Source organism: Plectrocnemia conspersa, unplaced genomic scaffold, assembly GCF_051122295.1.
Source record: "Plectrocnemia conspersa isolate PC_06_02 unplaced genomic scaffold, ASM5112229v1 ptg000009l, whole genome shotgun sequence".
Lineage (NCBI taxonomy): Eukaryota > Metazoa > Arthropoda > Insecta > Trichoptera > Polycentropodidae > Plectrocnemia > Plectrocnemia conspersa.
Window position 1 is genome coordinate 26,785,771 of NW_028277173.1, and position 19,902 is coordinate 26,805,672.

The 19,902-nt window shown below is 34.1% G+C and overlaps 1 protein-coding gene across 4 annotated transcripts in view; it reads left to right on the top strand.

Moving 5' to 3' along the window:
- Nucleotides 1-19,902, top strand: part of LOC148232483 (uncharacterized) — a 45,666-nt gene that overhangs the window by 7,461 nt on the left and 18,303 nt on the right. Inside the window, exon 1 of one of the 4 annotated variants that reach the window (XM_088191640.1) lies at nucleotides 7,790-8,193. The exons of 2 other annotated variants lie outside the window; for them this stretch is intronic. The gene's annotated coding sequence lies outside the window, so the exon portion shown is untranslated. Of the gene's footprint in view, nucleotides 1-7,789; nucleotides 8,194-19,902 lie in introns of those variants that run through there. One more of the 4 variants, XM_088191636.1, reaches the window with a different exon arrangement.

A 19,902-nucleotide genomic window follows, 5' to 3' on the forward strand; every position in this document is an offset into this window, starting at 1 on the left:
TTCAATATATTTTTTCTTCAAAATATCTAAAATAGTAATCGAGCACTTGTATACGATAGAACTGCTTAACAATTTTCTATTGGATTTATTAAATTTATATTAGAAAATCAGTGCATTACTGTACATGTAAATTAGCTGAATATTTGCGACGAATTTCATTTTTATTTGTAATCCCAGCTATCCGTTACAAGTAGACATAAAAATGGTGAAATTGATAGAACTTGAATATGGTCTCCTATTTGAATGTGCCTTCTATGGAAGCCCGAAAAGCCAAGGGCGAAGCCCCGGCGTCGGACCCGAGAACATAGGCCTTCCTCGGCGACGAGTAAACTTATCACTGCCGACCACGTTCGAATTCGTTATTTGCCGTCTATAATGTCAAATAATCTTTACCGCAAACATTGTTTTAAATTCATATTTTCTTGTGAATCCTTTTTTTATATTATGTCTTACTTCTTATCGGTTCTTGATATCTTAAACTTTAGTTCTACTTTTTTGTCACTGAAAGCCTTGGTGATAAATATTATTTGTTATCTTACATAGACTTCAATTCTCTCTAATTCAACAAATCCATAATTAAAATCAAGAGTTTGATGAAATATATACGAGTTTGTTTACAAGTTGGAATATCAATTAAAGCTATATGTTTTAAGTACCATACTTTCATTGAAAGTCGTTTAATAAAATGTAGTATTTATTTACACATTAAGTAGAAAATCAGCGTATTATTTTACATATCAATCGAGTTATATGATTTGACACATCTTTGTGGCAAACATATTTTTGTACGGTGTTATTGATTCACCCACGTACCTAGAAATTCTCGCATTAATATCAATACATTAAAACCCTTTGTGCATACCAAATATTAAACCGGAATTAAATGTACTGTCTGTTTTATATTTGTACATACATATTCATGGATCCGGATTTTTGTATTCCCATCGCCCGCTTCGACGGGTTTTCCGCTCTCGCCCAAATTTATTCCCGATCATCCGGATCATCCCGACGATGATTAAAAGCGAAATGGGCAATGGAAAGAATGCGCATCGTCGCCGTCGCGGGGGAAAGTCGCCGGCGCTAAATTTAGCGACGGTCCGATTGTAGCCGACGCTAGTAGCACGCCACTTGTCAAAATGTGCAGCGCGTGGCGCTTATTTTTGGGGGTGCACGTAGGTAGGTACATTTTCGCAGATTTTCACCGAAATCTACCTACATGCACGAATTCTCCGCTCTCCGCAGTATAATATGTCACCGTTCTATTTCCGACGTCGCAGATCGTCTCTCTCTCTTTCTCTCGTCATCTGTCTCTTTCCCTCATTGCGTTTTATTGAAATAATCGTCTATATGTATGTATGGGTACGCGTGGGTGGTTCATCTCATTTGTTCGGCACCCCCTCGTTGCTACTGCAACGGAACCCCCTCGAAACAATGTGGCGTTCCTCTGCCGGTGTGTCACTGTCACGTTTCAGGTGTGTCGCCAAATTTTCCGCGATTAGAATAAGCGTTTAAATTTAGACTGCTGATGAATGAACGAATATCGTACGATCGTTGTTTGTTTCTCTATGTAAATATGGAAAAAAATGATTAATTAATTCTATTGCGCACTTAGAGATGGATCAATACTGCCTCGCCTTTATCGGCTACCAGTCAGTTGTAGAATGGTGCATATGCGTAGTACATTTTGAGGGACATACGAGCTTGAATAGCCCAATAACACGTAGGACGATCAAGCCTATTTCAACATTGTGATCAACCGGACAAGTTTCCTCTAACTCTACGAGTCTTGAACTTCTGCATTTCAATTATTTTTCCTCTATTGTAACTTCACAAGTATTTTGTACCAGTTGAAAAATATAAACATTTATAATATAAAACACGTGTGCACCACTTTCCCCGCGGACGTGTATATCCGCGCGTGATTTTTAGCTTGAAAAAATATTTTAACGATTACGATCCGCTACCAGTTATACCAGTTATTTTTCTTAACTTTCGAAATTCTAGTAAAGACCATTATTGTGTATAAATTATTTTTCCTATGTATTTCAGAACAAAACAATTATTCAGTAAATTTTAAAACGATTAAAAAATATTTAATATTTAACTCACACGTGTTGCACAAGGATCTGGGTGTTTATTTGTACATATTTTTGGTGTTCCTAGGCAATATATGTTTTGCTTCCGATTTAGACAGACCGATCTATTAAAAAATGTTATATAAGTTTGACATGACAATTCTTAAGATAAAATCGCACTTTCTTCATATAAAAATTAGTGTTTGTAAACCATTGAATGCAGGATGAAATAATATGAAGACAACATTAAATCCAGCACGGGTTATCAACCTTTTACCCGTCGGTTTCTTGGTGACATTAGATTACTAAAAACAAGTCTTAGTATCACCAATATTTTAAGTAACATGCTTTACGTTATTTAACAATTTATTAATTCTTTTTTGCTGTAGTGAAATTTTCGTCTTGTTATTTCTTCTTCTTTTATTGTTATTATAATACAATTTAAAATATTTTTATACGGTTATTTTAAACGCATTAAACATTTATCGATCCCTTTAGTTTTTTGTCAATTGAGTCCGTGCGCGTTGTGGAAAATTCATTTTCGGTAAAAATTGCAATTTCACTGTCTCCGTTGAATAACACGCGATTCGGATATTCGCGGCTGAAAAAGTCGCAGCAAAAGCCATCGACCGTTTTTGTGTGTGCAATATACTGTGCGTATACATATTTATAAGAAAGCCCGCGGTGGGTATGTGTTAATTTAGCGGTTTTGTCTACGAAACTCATGAATTATAACGCGAATAAATTCACGTACGGTATATTACGTAACGGTCGCTTTAATCGGCACTTTGATAACGTTTCTAATTCCAAATTTGGTGAGACTTTTTCCAAACATGGAATTGCCAATCATACGTATTAGGCTGTGAATTTTTTTATTATACTTTATATACATTATAATATGTTCGGAATACAGTCGATCGTCTGGGATTTAACTTTAAAGATTTATTAGCGAAGTTAACTCCCCGTGCAGGGAGTTGACTTTCTTAGAAAGGTCCGATACTAACCTTTGCCACTGGACGAGTCGGTATTCTATGTAGACGGGCTCCTAAGCAGGAAAAGGTCAGAACAGCTGATTGCGCGTCCTTGAATTCTCTCTGTGATAACAGTAGACGTAGACGATAAGCGCCCAAAAACGTGATTGATCAACATTTGTTGAAAGTTGAGATAATTTTATCACGTATGGATAGGTACAAAAGTATCCGGCCCAGCATATTTTGTAAACGTAAAATCAAAAAGTGTGCACGTATAAATAATTTTTCCTAGTAGCAATAGTTGATGATTTCTTCCTTACCGAACGTTCACACTACGCCGGATAACCTTAGTAGATTTTTTCGAGTTGTTCGGAAATCTATTACATCTGAAATTGAGTAAGTTCAATTAATCCTCCACAACGGATTTTTTAGTTTTTTTTTGCCACACTTATGTGTTATTTTATCTGTTTAAAAAACGTCACGGCAAAGCCTTAGTTTTACAGAAATTATATGATATTTGTTAATGTTTTATGCAACTCATATTTAACTGCAAAATAATGGAACAAACTTACTGCATTGAAAATTGTGCCTAAGAATAAAATCGCGTTTGTGAAGAAACAGTTGTGTATAATAGATTAAGCTATCAATGGTAGTAGTATTTAAATTATCTAGAACCCAATTTACTTATGTATATGTGAGTATTACTCACATACGCTCGGGCTCTCACTCTGTGTTATCGCATTGAGTCAGAGCATTATTGAACTTTGTATATGTAAATGAGGTTTAATTAGTTGGGCGTATAAATTACTTTCCAGAAAATTTTAATTTAGTAACTGTGACAATTTGCTTTCATAGATAAGTACGACTTATATGAGTCATTTTTAATTATTTTCCATAAGGAAAACTTCGTCCTCGTTGAGGATGGCGTTTATAAAGGTTTCTTAGAATTCGGTCTGGAAGTTTTGCCTTTAGAATATTTAATCATAGCCTATAGCTAATAGCTTGCTTAATCTTTTAAAAATAATCTCCGTCTTAATGGCGTTGGTTTTCCGATTTTTATTATTATTATTAAGGTTTAATTAAAAATATTGAAAACGTTGGTATTGTGAAGTACTTCGTTTTGTATTTTATTGTTATCGTGTAAAACACAAAGTAATGAACACGTTTTTATCGACGTCAATTATCGAATCAATGTCAGTTTGTCGACGTCGACGATAAATTGCTTAACCCATATATATAAACCAACGACCGCTACGCACGAAAGTTTAGGGGATGTCTTTGTCTCCAAATTTGGGTCACTGTAAAAGTGACTGTTTAGATTTGAAACTGAATTATATTCTACGCTTTAACCCGTTTCGCATCTAAGATCATAGATTAGCAGCCAACACGACTAGAGTCGCTCTGTCAAAAGATAATCGGCGTGAATTTCTTAAAATAAAAACGCTAATTGGTGTAGTCGTCGCGTCATTGTCAAACGAGGTTTTGTAAATCGTTTCAGCGATTACCTCTAAGCGACTTAACCGTTACAAGACCGTAGTTATGCTATATTTGAAATTAAAAAATGATTCCATGAGAAGTATAATATACATCAGTAGTTATGATTTCAGTTTCTCTTAATCGCCACGGTACAATGCAGAATCCTTGAAAATTGACATCCACCGATTAAATAGCTCGCTAACGACGTTGACATGCCAGATAATTTTGACTGAAATGAGTGCACTGGCTGCCAAATGTGTTTAATGTCGAGAAGAGCTTAGAAATTATAATCATTTCTTCATGATAATATATTTCTAGTTTCCCCGAATTCTGCCTCTCAAGTATTAATGTACAATATCTGCTGTTCACAAAATTCAATCAATATATCGCAGAACTGTATGTTTTTTAAAATGCATCAAATTTGTGAATAGATAAATAAAAACGGTACCAAGAATCTACTCATTAATCCTGTGGGTATTACTGAATGCTCCACGTTTTTGCTTGTGTTTCAGCAGAGCTAATTCGGAATCCCACCGCTACTTTCTTACCTACCTGTTGATCGTTTTGTAACCCGAAAAGTGCCATTTAAGCGTATGGGCCTTAACGATGCTAACAAATGCCCACGGGTATACTACTGTAGCACCGTTTTCACACAGTATTTCATTAAACTTTTCTGTTTAAAGACTGAGCATGAAATATGCTCGAAAATTTCAATTTTTAGAAATTTTTAGAAATTCAGGTATGATCGATCGTTATTTTGCGTGTCGTTGATGAATCCTGTGACTGAAGGTTTCGTGGAGGGTCTGAAGTCTTCGATGAAACTCTTCTCAGTTTCCAGGTTCAATGTTTAGGACGATTTGCCGCCTTCTAAATAAACTCTGTAACTCCAGCTATCAAGTTTATTGATATGACATAAAATAATTTTTATTGCAACGAGTTGGTTGGACTCGGGTTAAGGTCGATATTATCAATGTCCTAACGGACCATATGTTAACGCTTCCTATATTAAAAAACCTCCCTCATTGTAACATCATTCCGTCTTTAAATAACTGCAACGTTCATATATATAAAACATTTTCCCGGATCGTTATTATCAACTTTTCTATGAAATTAAATCGCAAAACCTATGCGGTAAATCACTCGTTCTAAAGATTAAACGATCAGAAAATTAAGTAATTGTTTCACGTGTTGTGTAACATATTGTACCACATGATATTTAAGCCAAAATCGTTATCTTGTAAAAGAAAAGTCGTTTATTAAAATAACGGTTCAACCCCACAACTCTCCAACTCCCTATACAAAATATGAAGTGTATCTTTGTATTATATATATTCGCTCAGACAAGATAGACACTTGAATGCCGAGAACGCCTATACATAAGGGGTGATCTAATAAAATTACATTTTAATGTATTATCCTTTAAGTAATTGTATACAATCCGCAGTTTATATGTCCAAGTTATATAATATCGTTCGGTAATTTTGTGAAGGTCAATTATAGATGCTATAAATTTCATGTAGTGAGTTGCGGTTTTTGAACACACATTTTGGTAGTATATTTTCGTTGCATAAGGTCATACTTTGAAAACGATGAAGATGGATCACGTATTGGTGACATCAACCAGCCGTTGTATTTTTTGGCGAGGTTATGCTAAGAACCGTGTCTGGTGGGGTTATGCTAAGAACGCCGACTAAGCACATAAAAACCAACATCCGCTAAATTATAGCCGAGATATTGACAGAAATGTACGAAAAAGTCATAGAAAGTTATATCGAAAGGATTGGCTGCTGCAAAAGGTCCAGAGGCGGCCATTTAATTGATATTATTTTTCCTTTAATTTATATTTTTTTTAAAGTTCGGAAACTGAATTTGGATTATCCTTTATGATCTGTATTATCAATGTCTATTTTATGTGGACAAATGGTCGGCATAATAATACATGGTCATTAGCAAGATATTTTATGGGCAAAGCATATTTTCTGTCGCCGCTCTGTCGTTATTCGCTCTGAATACCTCCTACATACAATTAAATAGATTCATTGCAGATTCGTTGAGAGTTATTCATGGGGCGTTCACTGTTCTGACCAACGCTCGCTCGCACTTTACCTGTCCAATAGTTGAGGTGCGAGCGAAATATTTCTTATATAAATAATTTATTGCTCATTTTTATTTATAAATGTTATAATATTTTTTTTAATTCATGTGCTCGTCCTTTATATATTAATTCTGATCGTATACTATTTTTATTTAAATTTACCATTCATTATTTTAATTCTAATCGTTCTATATTTTAAATTTGATCGTCCTATTAATATTTAATCTGACCGATATTTTAATTTTATTCTGAACCATAGTTGCCATATTTTAACACTAATGCGGGAGCTGAAAATATTCGTTTTGCGATGCTCATGTGTTAAAAACGGGGGACGAGGAATAAACTATTTTCGTACGAATTTGAAACTATAAATGTATATTAACATACTTTACATATAAAGCCTACAAAATTTTGGTAAAGATACCCCCTTTTAGGCTTACCATAAATTAAAGATCAGACAAAAATAAAAAAAACGGAGCTAAAAATATAAGGTCAACTTAGAAATGTTGTGAAACCGGAATAATCACGATCAAACCGGGACGCGTGGTAAATCTATCCTCTATAGAAGATTATAGAGTATGGTGTGATTAATGCAATTCGATCCACAACTGTATCTGGCATAGACCTTTCGGTGTTCGTCCGATTGCCCATGAATAAAAACGAATTTTCGTATTAAAAATTAAGTGATGGCGAAGTGGGTAGTGGGGCTAATTAAAGTTTTGATTGTTTCGATAGCATCCTATAGTCCAGTGTATATTTGCATGTCATGTTGAGATTAAGTAGTATTATTAATTATTTTATGTGGTCATCGGTAAGGTTGATTCATGAATACCCAAATTCCTTTTACTCTTTATATTCCACAATTCTCCACTTTGATCAAATGCTTGTTGTCAGCATACCCCAGCATGAAACATTAATCTTTTAAATATCGCATGCCCAGACTAGTCGGATTTCTCTACTCTTCAGGGAACAAAATCTTATTATAGACTAGGCAAAGATGTTGATTTGAATATATTTACATTGAACTTTTGAACAATATATGAATTATAACCGCTGAGAATCGAAGCACGTGCTCGAATTTCAGAATCACGTCCGGGGTCCTCCGGGTTGTGTATACTTTTAGTGCGCACATGCCGTCTCATCATTGTGCACAACGTCACGGGCAGTCAAATGTCTGTTGATTTTTGTCACCGTGACGTAGCGCGTGTCAATTTTGGAAAGCGTTCACGCGGAACAATGACCGAGCGATTTTTGTAGTGCCGGGCACCCGACAGTCGCGGGCCGAGCGCCGTCTGCCCGCGAGCCGTGCCCGATCGATAGTAGATACGTAGCTTTGCTTTCGGCTTTCCGCAAAGGTCCGCCGGTTGTAAACACGTCGCGCCGCGCCACGCGACGCCCGTCGCTTATCGATTGTGTCGATCGACAATATTCGCACGTGCGAGGGACCAGCCTGGAAAGGTCGCGTCTCTTCTACTAGGGAGACCCCCTGGTCTCTCCCACACCGCTGCTACTGCGCCTACGGATTTTACCACGTGACGCGCGTCAGCTGATCAGCGAAGCTCTCGGGAAAACTTTGGTGCGCACAATGAGGACACGCCTAAACACTGATACATGGGTGTTCGGCGGAGAGTAGTCATATTATTGATCTCGACGGGATGGTCTCATACTTGTTGCACATCACTGAATCAGACTTGCAGTCTCCTTGAATCAGTTCTATCGTCGTCGTGGGAACCTATTTATTATTTAAGATCAGTCTTCAACAAAAATAGTGGAATCAATTAATTTACGCTGGGTTTTACCAAATGTGGCTGTCGAACGACAGTCCGGGTAGGACGTCGAGCATGACATATACTTTTTTCTTTAGAAGTGTGATGGCTTTAAAATACATATTGAACGGTGATTGAACTCATGGATTTGATCTTCTTTATTCTTTTATAATATAATAGCAAATGTCGATAAGTAAAAAGCTTTTTTTCCATGTTTGCTGCATTCTTTTATACTTATCTTTCTAGGTCTCCAACATTCGATAAAAATAATAAATTTGACTTTTAACTATACGTATTAATTTTTGCACGATGCTGCTTAGTCACTGATAATACAGGCGGCCCTCGACTTTCGCACATAATTGGTTCCTGAAAATGTGTGCGAATGTTGAATGTACGAAAGTTGAGAAAAGTAAAAAAATTGAAATTGTGTGTATTTTAAAATATTTATTTATCAAGTAAATATAAGATGTTTAAGAGGCGTCTAAGAGACACGTTTAAACGTGTCTCTTAAACGCCTTTTGGGGTTTGCGGGTGTTTCCTTTTAAAAGTTATCAAGAGTTAACTGTTTTCCACTATTCTTTTTCTTTTCTGCATATAGTATTTTATAACATGCTATGTTTTTATTGATCGCCCCACGCACTTGAGATATGCGTTCTCCATTGGGATCACAATCTTCCATAATATTTAAAAATTTGTCAAGGTGCGTGAAGGCTTCATTCATATTTTTCGTTGTTAAAGAGTTTTCAAAAATAAACCTGTCTCATCTACATTAAATATTTGGCTAGAGGAATATTCTCCATCTTCAATAATTTTGGATAATTAGGAAATGAATTCTTTTGCAGCATCTTTATCCGCATCAGCCGATTCTCCAGTAAATTTAATATTATGAAAAGAATACCTCATTTTAAAATTGTAAAACCAACCGTTACTTGCTTGAAAAACCGTGTTAAAATATTTTTTAATCTATCCTTCCAATCTTTGTGCAAACTAAGAGCCTTTGCTTGAATAATTGAAATACTCAGAGGGACATCTTTTTGATGTTGGTCATCGATCTACCATGACAAAGATTTTCCATTTCATCCATGTTTTTTTTTGCTGTGTTTTTTTGGAAACATATCATTAAAGATTGTGGAAATATATCTTTATTTTCCACAATTTTCAACGTATTCTTTAATTATATTTTTATTTTGCAAAATTGAACATATCGTAGACCTGTTTGTATCATACGAACGTCCGATTGAAGCAAAAGATTCACCGCTATCAGAACGTTTAAAAAAAAAAAAATTTAATTAAAATTTTTTTTTTTAAATGTGCGAATTGTGCGAAAGTCGAACGTTCGAAAGTCGAGGGCCGCCTGTAATCTGCTCGGTACAGTATCGTATTGTATGCAGCCCAACTATCTCAACTTTAATTTTCCTTTATTCATGACATGCTTACCGTTAGCTTATTTGCTGGATAAGTATCATTGTATAGGTTCTTAGTTAAAGTTCCACAAAAAGAAAAATATTTCAATGAGCTATCAGTGATGTACAGCAGTTATATTGATATGAATAATTATTAAATTAAATTATTTTATAATAAATTTAAATAATAAAAAATAAACGTGTTTTGTATTAATAATTTTTAAATCAATATTTTCGGGCTTTGAAACGAATTTTCCATAATTTCTTATGGGGAAAATTGCTTTGATATACATTTTTTAAAGTACGGGCACGTTTTCAGAACCATTTATTGTCATAAACTGAGGCTTTATTGTACATTCACTGGAATAACCCTAGCAGTCGCCCAGCTTAAATGCGCGTAAGCCTACGCCGCGATAAAACTGCATACACATAAATCAAAATAAATATTAATTCGTTTGTTTCTCTGGTCCTTCGACTCATCATCTAAAAGCCAAACACAGCGTGAAAAAAATATCGCGGCTTAGATAAAAAAAATCGTGTAAAAATATTACAAAAAACTAGCCTGCAGTATTGAAGAATATTGTACTTAACAGTTTTGGGCGTGATACGTCTTATCGTTGCAATGTGTTAATAAGCTTGCGGTACTTTTACCTTTTTCAGGTAAGTATGCAATGCTTTCTAGTAATATTTGACATTGTTGCGTTAGTCGATGCTATTACATGGCTTATGTAAGTTGTCGTTTGGAATATGGCCTCATAAATTTGAACCTTCGCGAACTGAAATGATCGGTAGATAAATTATACCTTTGTATAACTGTGATGGATTTGGTTTTTAATGTCTGCATGTTTTGACTTATTTATACACACCGAACAATATTAGCGCACGTAGCTTTTACATTATTAACCGCATTTCTGCATAAAAAAGTGTGTCAGGATAACAATGACTGGTTATTACAAGAGGTTCATGGCTAAAAATTAATTACGGCTTCTATTAAGGCAAACATTGAGTGATCAGTTGTTTTTCTTTCGAAAACAATAAACTAAATTAGTAATTTTGGTATATTTATTTACTTGAAAATGACGTTGTTGTTTGTTAATGTAATTTCCCAACACTAATTGTATTTTGACTGGATGATAAATTGTTGCAATGTTGATTTAATTTGTTGTTATTGATGACTAGGCGAATAAATAAGTTACTTAATTTATTGATTAATGTGCAGAAGATTATAGCTGAGTTCTGAAATGCCATCTTCATATCACACGTACGATGTACGCATTCCATTCGGTATTCGCGTTCGATCTTTCCATGCTTCGTTGCGCTACGCTGGTTTCCCTTGTTAGCAATCGCTTCATACGAGTCGTCACATATGATACATCCCAAACGGTTGCCTACTATAACTGCTTGATTTCATGCCGTTTTCTCGCCGCTGTGACTCACACACCGCGGTTGTTGGCTAATGTAGCACCTCCGCGATTGAGTTGCTGTTCGCCAAACACGCGATCACAATTTCCGCCGGATCTGGAATATCGAACGTCGCTTTTTTCGGTCGCTACTGTACCTTGAATCGCTCGTCGGTCGGTCTCGAAAGCGCAATTTGTTTTTGCACGGTGGCAAAAAGCGTTCATGCGGTTTTAAAGTGTGTCCAGGGGCGTTAGCGAAGTGAAGCAATATCTTGAGTTTTCCCCCTTGCTTGAGCAAAAATAATACTATTATTACTTTTGTCTTATAACAACTTGAATAAAAAAAATACTTCACCCCAAGGTGTGTCGATATACAACGACCGCGAAAACATTTCGCTTTCCGTTGATGTTGACTTAATTGTGAACAAAGACTGTCTGTTCTCCGATTGGTTGCAAATTCTTACATTCTTTTCATGTTTACATTCATTATTATTTACTTGAAAAATCTTCTGGTGCTTTATTATGGCAAAAAATTAAATGGTTAGAATTTAAATCAATTTTAGGTCAGAATAAAAATCAAATCTCGGTCAGAATTTTATTAACATCCTAGTCATAATTAATATTATTCAGATCGTTTGAATTAAAAAATATTATACCATTTATTTTACATATAAATGCGCAATAAATTATTTATTTTAAAAATATCTTATAAAATATTTCGCTCGCACCACAACTGTTTGACAGGGTAGTCAGAACTTGAACACTCCATGAATAACTCTCAACGAATCTATTTAATTGTATGTAGGACGCGAAAGTATTAAGCATATACATCGGAATTCGGACGAAGCGGGAATAACGAAAGAGCGGCGGAGGAAAGCACGCTTGGCTTGTTGTGTTGATATCTAAATGATAGTGTCATTGATTATGATTATGCTGACCATTTGTCAACATAAAACTGACCTTGAGGTTAAAATGTAGATCATATACTTCAAATACTCGTTATTTTTTATTAATACTGACCAATGAACTGTAATAAACACTGATTAAAAAAAATTATTCTGACCATCTGTAAAAATAATTCTTACCATTTAAAATTCTGACCCGAATAATACGAGTCGGTTATTATTTGTTTGTATAATTATTTTTTGACGACATATTTATTAAATCGTAATTAGTATTCACTTTATTAGTTAACAATCAAAATTAGATAAAAGTCGTTCTAATAAATCTTCTCTATTAATCTTTTATTTTTTAATTATAAAATGTGTTAATTTCAGACAACTTATTAAGTAGGAAATCAGATTTCAAGTCCTGTTTTATTTATTTTTTGCAAGTCTCGAAAGACGAGGCGAAACAAAAGCCGGGAATTCCTGTGTTTTCTCGACATATTTCATTTTAGTTTCTCACTACGATATTCATCCGCGAGATTAGGAAAATCTAGGAATACCTATCTTGTGATGATCGATCGATCTGAATTATAATTATATTATAATAATTAATTCCAATCTCCCAATCTATATTTTTTTGATATTTACAATACGCTGTTTGGTATATTCGAATAATTTAAAGTGATTCTTCGGAAACGTCATAATTATGCATTTCCACAATTAATGATTTTTTCTAAGTTGATGCGAAGAGAATTGCTGTCGCTTCGCTTAGGAATTTATCCATCAATTTTGTGCGTTATTTATAATTTTAAAGAATTAATTTAATTAAGTTAATAAAGCAGATTTTCTTTTTTTTTTAATATAACCGAAAAACCGGTTAATCGGTTTTGGTTTTAACTTTTTGGAAACCTTAGTATCCATATAGAAGTTTAACCTTCTAGTTTCCGAATTCCGATGTATATGCTTTGCCGAATCCGACGTCATTAGTCTTTCCGTAATTATGAAGTTTTAAACCGGAACAGCTAAAAAAAATTATCTCGGAAATATTTGTTTATTTTACGATGCTAATGAAGCTAAAATAAAAATAATGTCATCTCGGAAACTTTGTGAAACCGGGACAATCCCAATCAAACTGGGACGTATGGTAATTCTAGACATCAACATCTAAAAAAGGATCAAATTTTTAATAGGCTGTAGGATATTTGCTTCAGGAGAAATTAATATTTTTTCAACATATTCTCTGGCTTTGTCGGATGAATGTTCACATGAGCAATATTCCTAGACATTGCCAAAGCATTTGATCGTGTTGATCGTCCTTTAACTTTGGCGTATAATTTTCTGGGTTGACAAAATAATTGGACCACTCCAACATTTTTACTAATTTTGATACTTTGTAATAAACTAATGTATAGGAAATAAATACTGTGCGTTAAAAGATTTGAAGCTCGTTAGTAGTGATGAGAATAAAAAAAATAATAGCACGTGGAGAGCAACCCTACAACGACATAAATGTGAACGAAAACGCAAAATGACCCCTCGGCCGGACAAAAAAATTGTTTCTATTGCGTTGTGAAGTAGGCGGTTTACAAATAAAGGTGTAACAGCTATTTTAAATGACTTGAAAAGTTTCGAATGGGCCAAGCAACACTGAAAAAAGTGTCTTTAAATATCTTTTTTCAATTGACGCTATGAGTTTTAACTGTACTTTTTTTGTATGTTTGTTTCTCCGACGAGACAATCATGCGCACGTTGAACGAACAATGCGATATTTTCACCCTTATTTTATTGACAAAAACATGAAAAACAATAACTATATTTATGAAAGATGCAACTCCTTGCACACTTATTGACTAAAATAAAAATAATATAGAAAAATAGTTCTTAGTAATGTTTTTCCATAAAAGATAAAAACTCGCTGTCGACATATTAAAAAAATAAATAAACATATTTTAAGACCATGGTTTGTCCGCAACGCGATATTATATTGATTTAAAAATAAATATCCTTACAGAATTAAACTCAAATCAGGAATAAAAATAAGTAAATCAATTTTATTTGCTATTGGAAAAGAAACAAATAATTTAATGAAGCAGGTAAAAGACCATGGTTTCTAAGACCTGCATAAAATATTCGATAACATAATATTATCTTCTCTACGGTGTAGCCAAAAATTATACTTTGCACTCTTCTTGATATGGCAGTTTTCAGGGATTTCTCTGATTAACTGAATTTACATTTGTATGTGACTATGTACTCGCCTCCGTTTAGCGCACGCGACTTCGCTGTTTATCTGCATATAGCGAAGTCGGTTCGTAAATCGTCATTATCATAACGATTAATAATTCATTCGCGGATAGTCGACAGTCCGTCTTCTTCTGTTCGACGTATTAGTAACACGCGAATGCGCCCACGCACTTGACATGTGTCGATTGGCCTGATAATTCAACTGATAGATGCATCCTATCATATTTTCCAGGTCCGCCTATAAAGGACTCTGATTACTCGCCGTATGTGTCGTACCTTGACTCGAGACGGACGGCCTCTGTCGGCAACAGGTGGTCGCGCGTATCGATAATCGCGACATTGTGGGTTCTCTGGAATCCAGATATTCACGCGATCGCCCGAGTGCGCGCGTACTATGTATATGATGTATGTAAGAGCTCATGTATGTATAAAACGCCTCCAAAAATACACCGGATGAACGATGGCGACTGTGAGGTGGGGAAAAAAACGTGCAATATCAAAACGCACCGTCGCACTATTTTTGCGCTTCGTGATGATGATCGCTCGCAAATCTCTGTCTCTGGATGTATATCTAAATGTGCCCGTTTGTCGGCTTTGATTAATAGCGTAATTTGTTATTTTTCGAAGTCGCAAGTATAAATGCTTTACTCACCTGCCACCTGATATTTGCTAGCCACATTGACCCGCCTGTTTTTGTATTGTATAGACACCGACTGTTCTTTGTTTAGGTCCATTTGCAAATGGTCACAATCCGTAAAAATCTCCGATCGTCACGTGCGTTTGTATGCCTTCTGGCGTGACGAATAAACTTGTCCTGCATGTCGCGAAATTGTGATAAATGTAAGACTCACGCTCAACCCATGCTAATATACTTTATACTCGTAATTCTTTGCACTTACGTTATATTATACATATGAAAAAATACAATATGTTTTTTCATCTAATTCATTAGAATTTTGATAACCACTAATCTCTTTTTAGAGCGACAAGTATATGCAACCTACCTGCTCATGTTATCGCTCATTTTATCAACTAGTGTCAAATATAGTTTACAAAATGTTGGCAAAGTTACTGACCTAGCATATCTAACTATAGCAGCGTATTTTAATAATACTACGATATATCTCATTAAACGTTAATGTTCCGAAGTAATTTAAAGAGACGACTCACAATAGCTTAAATTAGTCCGACTGTATTTAATTAACTGCTTAAAAAAATACGAAGATCTTCTTGTTTTGGTTCTTTTATATCTTATATTAGATATGTTTTATCTTATCTTTTATCATTGGTATCTAAATCCCCGGGGTGTAGAAGAGTAATAGCATCGGTTGAATCACGGTTATCTAAATTTGGATCGGTGTCGAATTCGCTTACTAGATTTTTCGCCAAAATCGGACCGGAATTTCAACATATATTATATCATTTTGGTTATTTACTTCATTAGCGACATATGTGGCATGTTTGTATCTAAAGATAAGATAACATACTTAATTGCTTAATTAATACTAATTATATATGAATATATTAGTATTGAATTTTACGAGGGTATGTAATAAAGACCTCTATGTATACAGTGCATACAAGCGAAACAACACACCATTGAGTCTAAATATATACGCGGTCATTTGTAAAGAATTTCGCGGTTAACCGCACGCTGTCGATGTTCGATAGTGTCACGTAGTTTGAGAAGACTTGCACAGTTGACAAAACGATTTTTATTTCGCGTCTTTCACACGTGACGTATATCTATGCGAATCATCAGTCATGCGACGATCGGATGACACATATAAATATGATATTCTGTGCCAATAAACATCAATAAGAAAATTCCTGCATACTTCCGTGTCTATTTCGTCTTGAATTTTTTGTCTTATTTTATGATGCGGTTTTGGCAATGCAAACAAACTTGCTCTTGTATGACCAATTAGGTTTGCGAACGATTGATCAATGCACCGCATCAATTCGAATTTGTGTTCTGTTATCGGTTCGCCGATAGTGTTATTCAATTTTAAACTGTCGAAAATTTGAGTTGTTTATGATTGATGTGTTGATCCGGCGTAAACGTCAACGTCGATGGTGACGTTCGTGACATTAACCCCTTTTCCGGAAGAATCAACACACTTGGAACAGTTGAAAGGAATACATTAAACTGAGAATAGGCGCAGCTGGTTAACAAGGAATGTGGAAGTTGGCAACTTATACAATGTATTTGTCCACGTTTATCTAATTACTAATCAATATATCACTAGCAGTCATTGATTGTATTAGTTGAATTTATATACTTACATATTATAAGAACACCGTATAACAAGATTTTTATCACAGAAATAATATTTCAGGATTATCGGTAGTTTAATAAAACATGTTTTGTTTTTAGATGTATACATACGTATTAAACAATAATAAATTTCATATTGATAATACTATACAATTATGTCGATATTTTCGCTAAGATTTATCATTCGTTAACGCTTTGATTAATTGCATTTATATAACTGATTTACATAGACATATGATATTATAATTATAATGCTTAAATTTAAAAATGCACGTATTTAAATGTATATACTACTGTGCAAAAGTAATGGACCATCTGATAAAACTATTGTTTAAGAGTAATATGTACAAATACTGTCGAATCAGGACTTTCGGTTTCTTTCCGGTTAAATTTAAAAAAATCGGTTCCTAAAAAAAAATAACGATGTTTTCGGTTCAGATTAATTTAAAAAAATTAAATGTTTTTATTTGTATTAAAAATTTATTTTATACTATAATTTAGAACATTTATTCTTTCTTTTGTAATAAGTCTACTATTCAAATCATTATTTTTTCATTTCTATTTAAGGAATGCACGTATTTAAATATATACACTACTGTGCAAAAGTAAAGGACCCTCTGATAAAACCTATATTTAAAAGAAATTTATACAAATACCGTCGAATTATTATCAGGGCTTCAACCCGTTATTTTTTTTTGGTTAAATTTAAAAATCGGTACCCGAAAAAATTAAGTTTTTTTCGGTTCAGATTAATTAAAAAAAAATGTTTTGATTTGTATTAAAAAATTATTTTCTACTATAATTTAGAATATTTATTCTTTCTTTTGTAAAAAGTATACTACATAAATTGATACATTAATATAATATAAAAAAATAATAATTAACTAAAGGTATAATTATTAGAACTAGAAGTATGTATGTATGTATATAATATATGATAATTATATGTTTTATTAAATGAAACATATATAAACGAAATAAATTCGTAGTTACCTTTAATTATTAAAGTATCTTTGTATTTTCATTTCAACTATTTATATTATCTCGTAGAATAAACTCTAGTCTTTCAGTATTTCTTCTTCCATGGCGCAACAACCGGTGGTCAGTTTTGCCCTTTAGAATCTTCCACCTTTTCCGATCCGTTGTGGAATAGGAGGGACTAAAATTGTGTGTCCACAATACGCACTTAATTTTTTCAGTAACATTTTCAAATAGTGATTTTTAATAATTCGTATTTAATAATTATCTCATTCGCTTGTTTGATTTTGTCGCCAAAACTTTTTTGACAAATTTTGGTTCATTATAAGACACGCTGTTAATCTTTTTTTTGTTATGTATATAAAAGTAGGGCTTCCAAAAAACCGTCCGAAAAAACTGTTTTTGTTTTTTAACGAATTAAAACCGATTAATCGGCTTTTACCGTCCTCCAAAAATTAATATATTTCGTAGATTTTAAATTTTTGTAATGAGCAATGCTTAGAATAATTGTTCCATAAAACGAATTGTTTGCTTATTACAGTTGGACAGATTAGGCGTGAGCAATTGGTCAGTACGGTGAACACCCCAAGATCTGAAGATTTACTTTAGATAAATTCACAAACAATTCGTTTTATGGAACAAAATATTTATTTAAATGCACATATTTCATAAAATAATTCACTGTTAAATCGCGCACATTTTTTCTTTGAAAAGGACTACATTTTGAGAATAAGACAAAGTAACATTGTATGAATGTATTTATAAACATTTATTATTCCATATTTATAATCTCCGACATAATTGACGGCCGTAGAATATTAATTATTTTAATATTTACCTCACAGTATTTTACAAAAAATCTTTTGTAACAGTTTTTCTGAGAAACTGCATTCTTATCGCAGCCGCTTCGCTTAGGAATTTATTCATCGATATTGTGTTACTTTATTTATATTTTTAATGAGAAAATTAATATTCTATATTTATTTTAAAAATAATCGTAAAAAACTGTTAACCGAGTAAAAAAAAGCCGGTTTTCGTTTTTTATAAATGATCAAAAAACCGGTTAATCGGTTTAGATTTTTAACGGCTTGGAAGTCTTATATAAAATATATTCTCTATGAGTTGAAGTATCTCATTATTAGCGAACTTTCAATACATATTATGTATAACTTTAGGGATCTATTCAGAGGTGCATTTTATGTAGGTCAGACTGTCTAAGGGCGAAGTCCCGGCGTTGGCCCATCTGCTGTGTTTGACTGTGGCACGAATCCTTTATCACTGAATTCTGGCAAAAGGATCTGGATCTTAGATTTGCAAGATTCACCAACATTTTCATGGATAAGTCACCCTTTTTTTAATACATATAAGATATTAGCTTGAAGTAGCTCATTATTTGAATAACTGCAACGAATCATTTTCCGAAGAAAAAATCCAAAGATACATGAAAAATTCGTTTTATTGAACAAAGGATTTATTTTAATGCACATATCTCAAAATAATTTCCTGTTAAATAGCATCCTTTATAAAGTGTTGTTATTCAATAAATTTGCAATAATAATTTTGTCGTCATACTAACATGGCGTTAAAAACTTATGAATGCATAATTTATACGAAAATTATCTTTAGCATATGCTACACACTTTTGATACATTGCTTAGGATAATCTCTTAACAAATATCCGGTAACGGAGAGTTTATTTAAATTATATGTACGTTTTTTTTTCAGTTTCAATTTTATGGTGGTGCTTTTAAATTTGCACTGACCCAGATTCCAGGTGTGTCATTTTTGCCAAATTGCTCTTCCGAGTTAATTGGATTTTGAAGTTTACGAAAGCTAATATTGATGTTGTAGAATAAACAAAGATTGACTCGTTCATCAAGATCTATTCAGAGAGAGACGCGTCGATCGATAGCGGAACCGGAACGGACAATTAGCACCACTTTTCGCGCTCAGATTCTATATCTGATCGCATCGGCTTCGTTCGTTGCATAAGCGTCGGGTCAAAAACACTCGATCTCTCGCGTTTGTAGATCGGTGCGATAACACCGCCACTATTACACTACACCAAGGTGACATTGATCCGATCGATAATCGATTATCCGCGGAGGCTGCGCTAGGAGGCGCCGCCATCGTCGCCCCCCTCGGCCGCGTGACCTGGATATCGGATTCCGAGTTACCCGTGGGGGCTCTCACGCCCCTCTTTTATTTATTTATCACATGCGTGTGTATATGGGATTGTTTAATGCGAGACCTTGGACGCATCTAAAAGGGTAGCCGGGTTGAGCCAATCTGGGTTCATCGTCTCGAGATGAGAGACGGAGCACGTGAG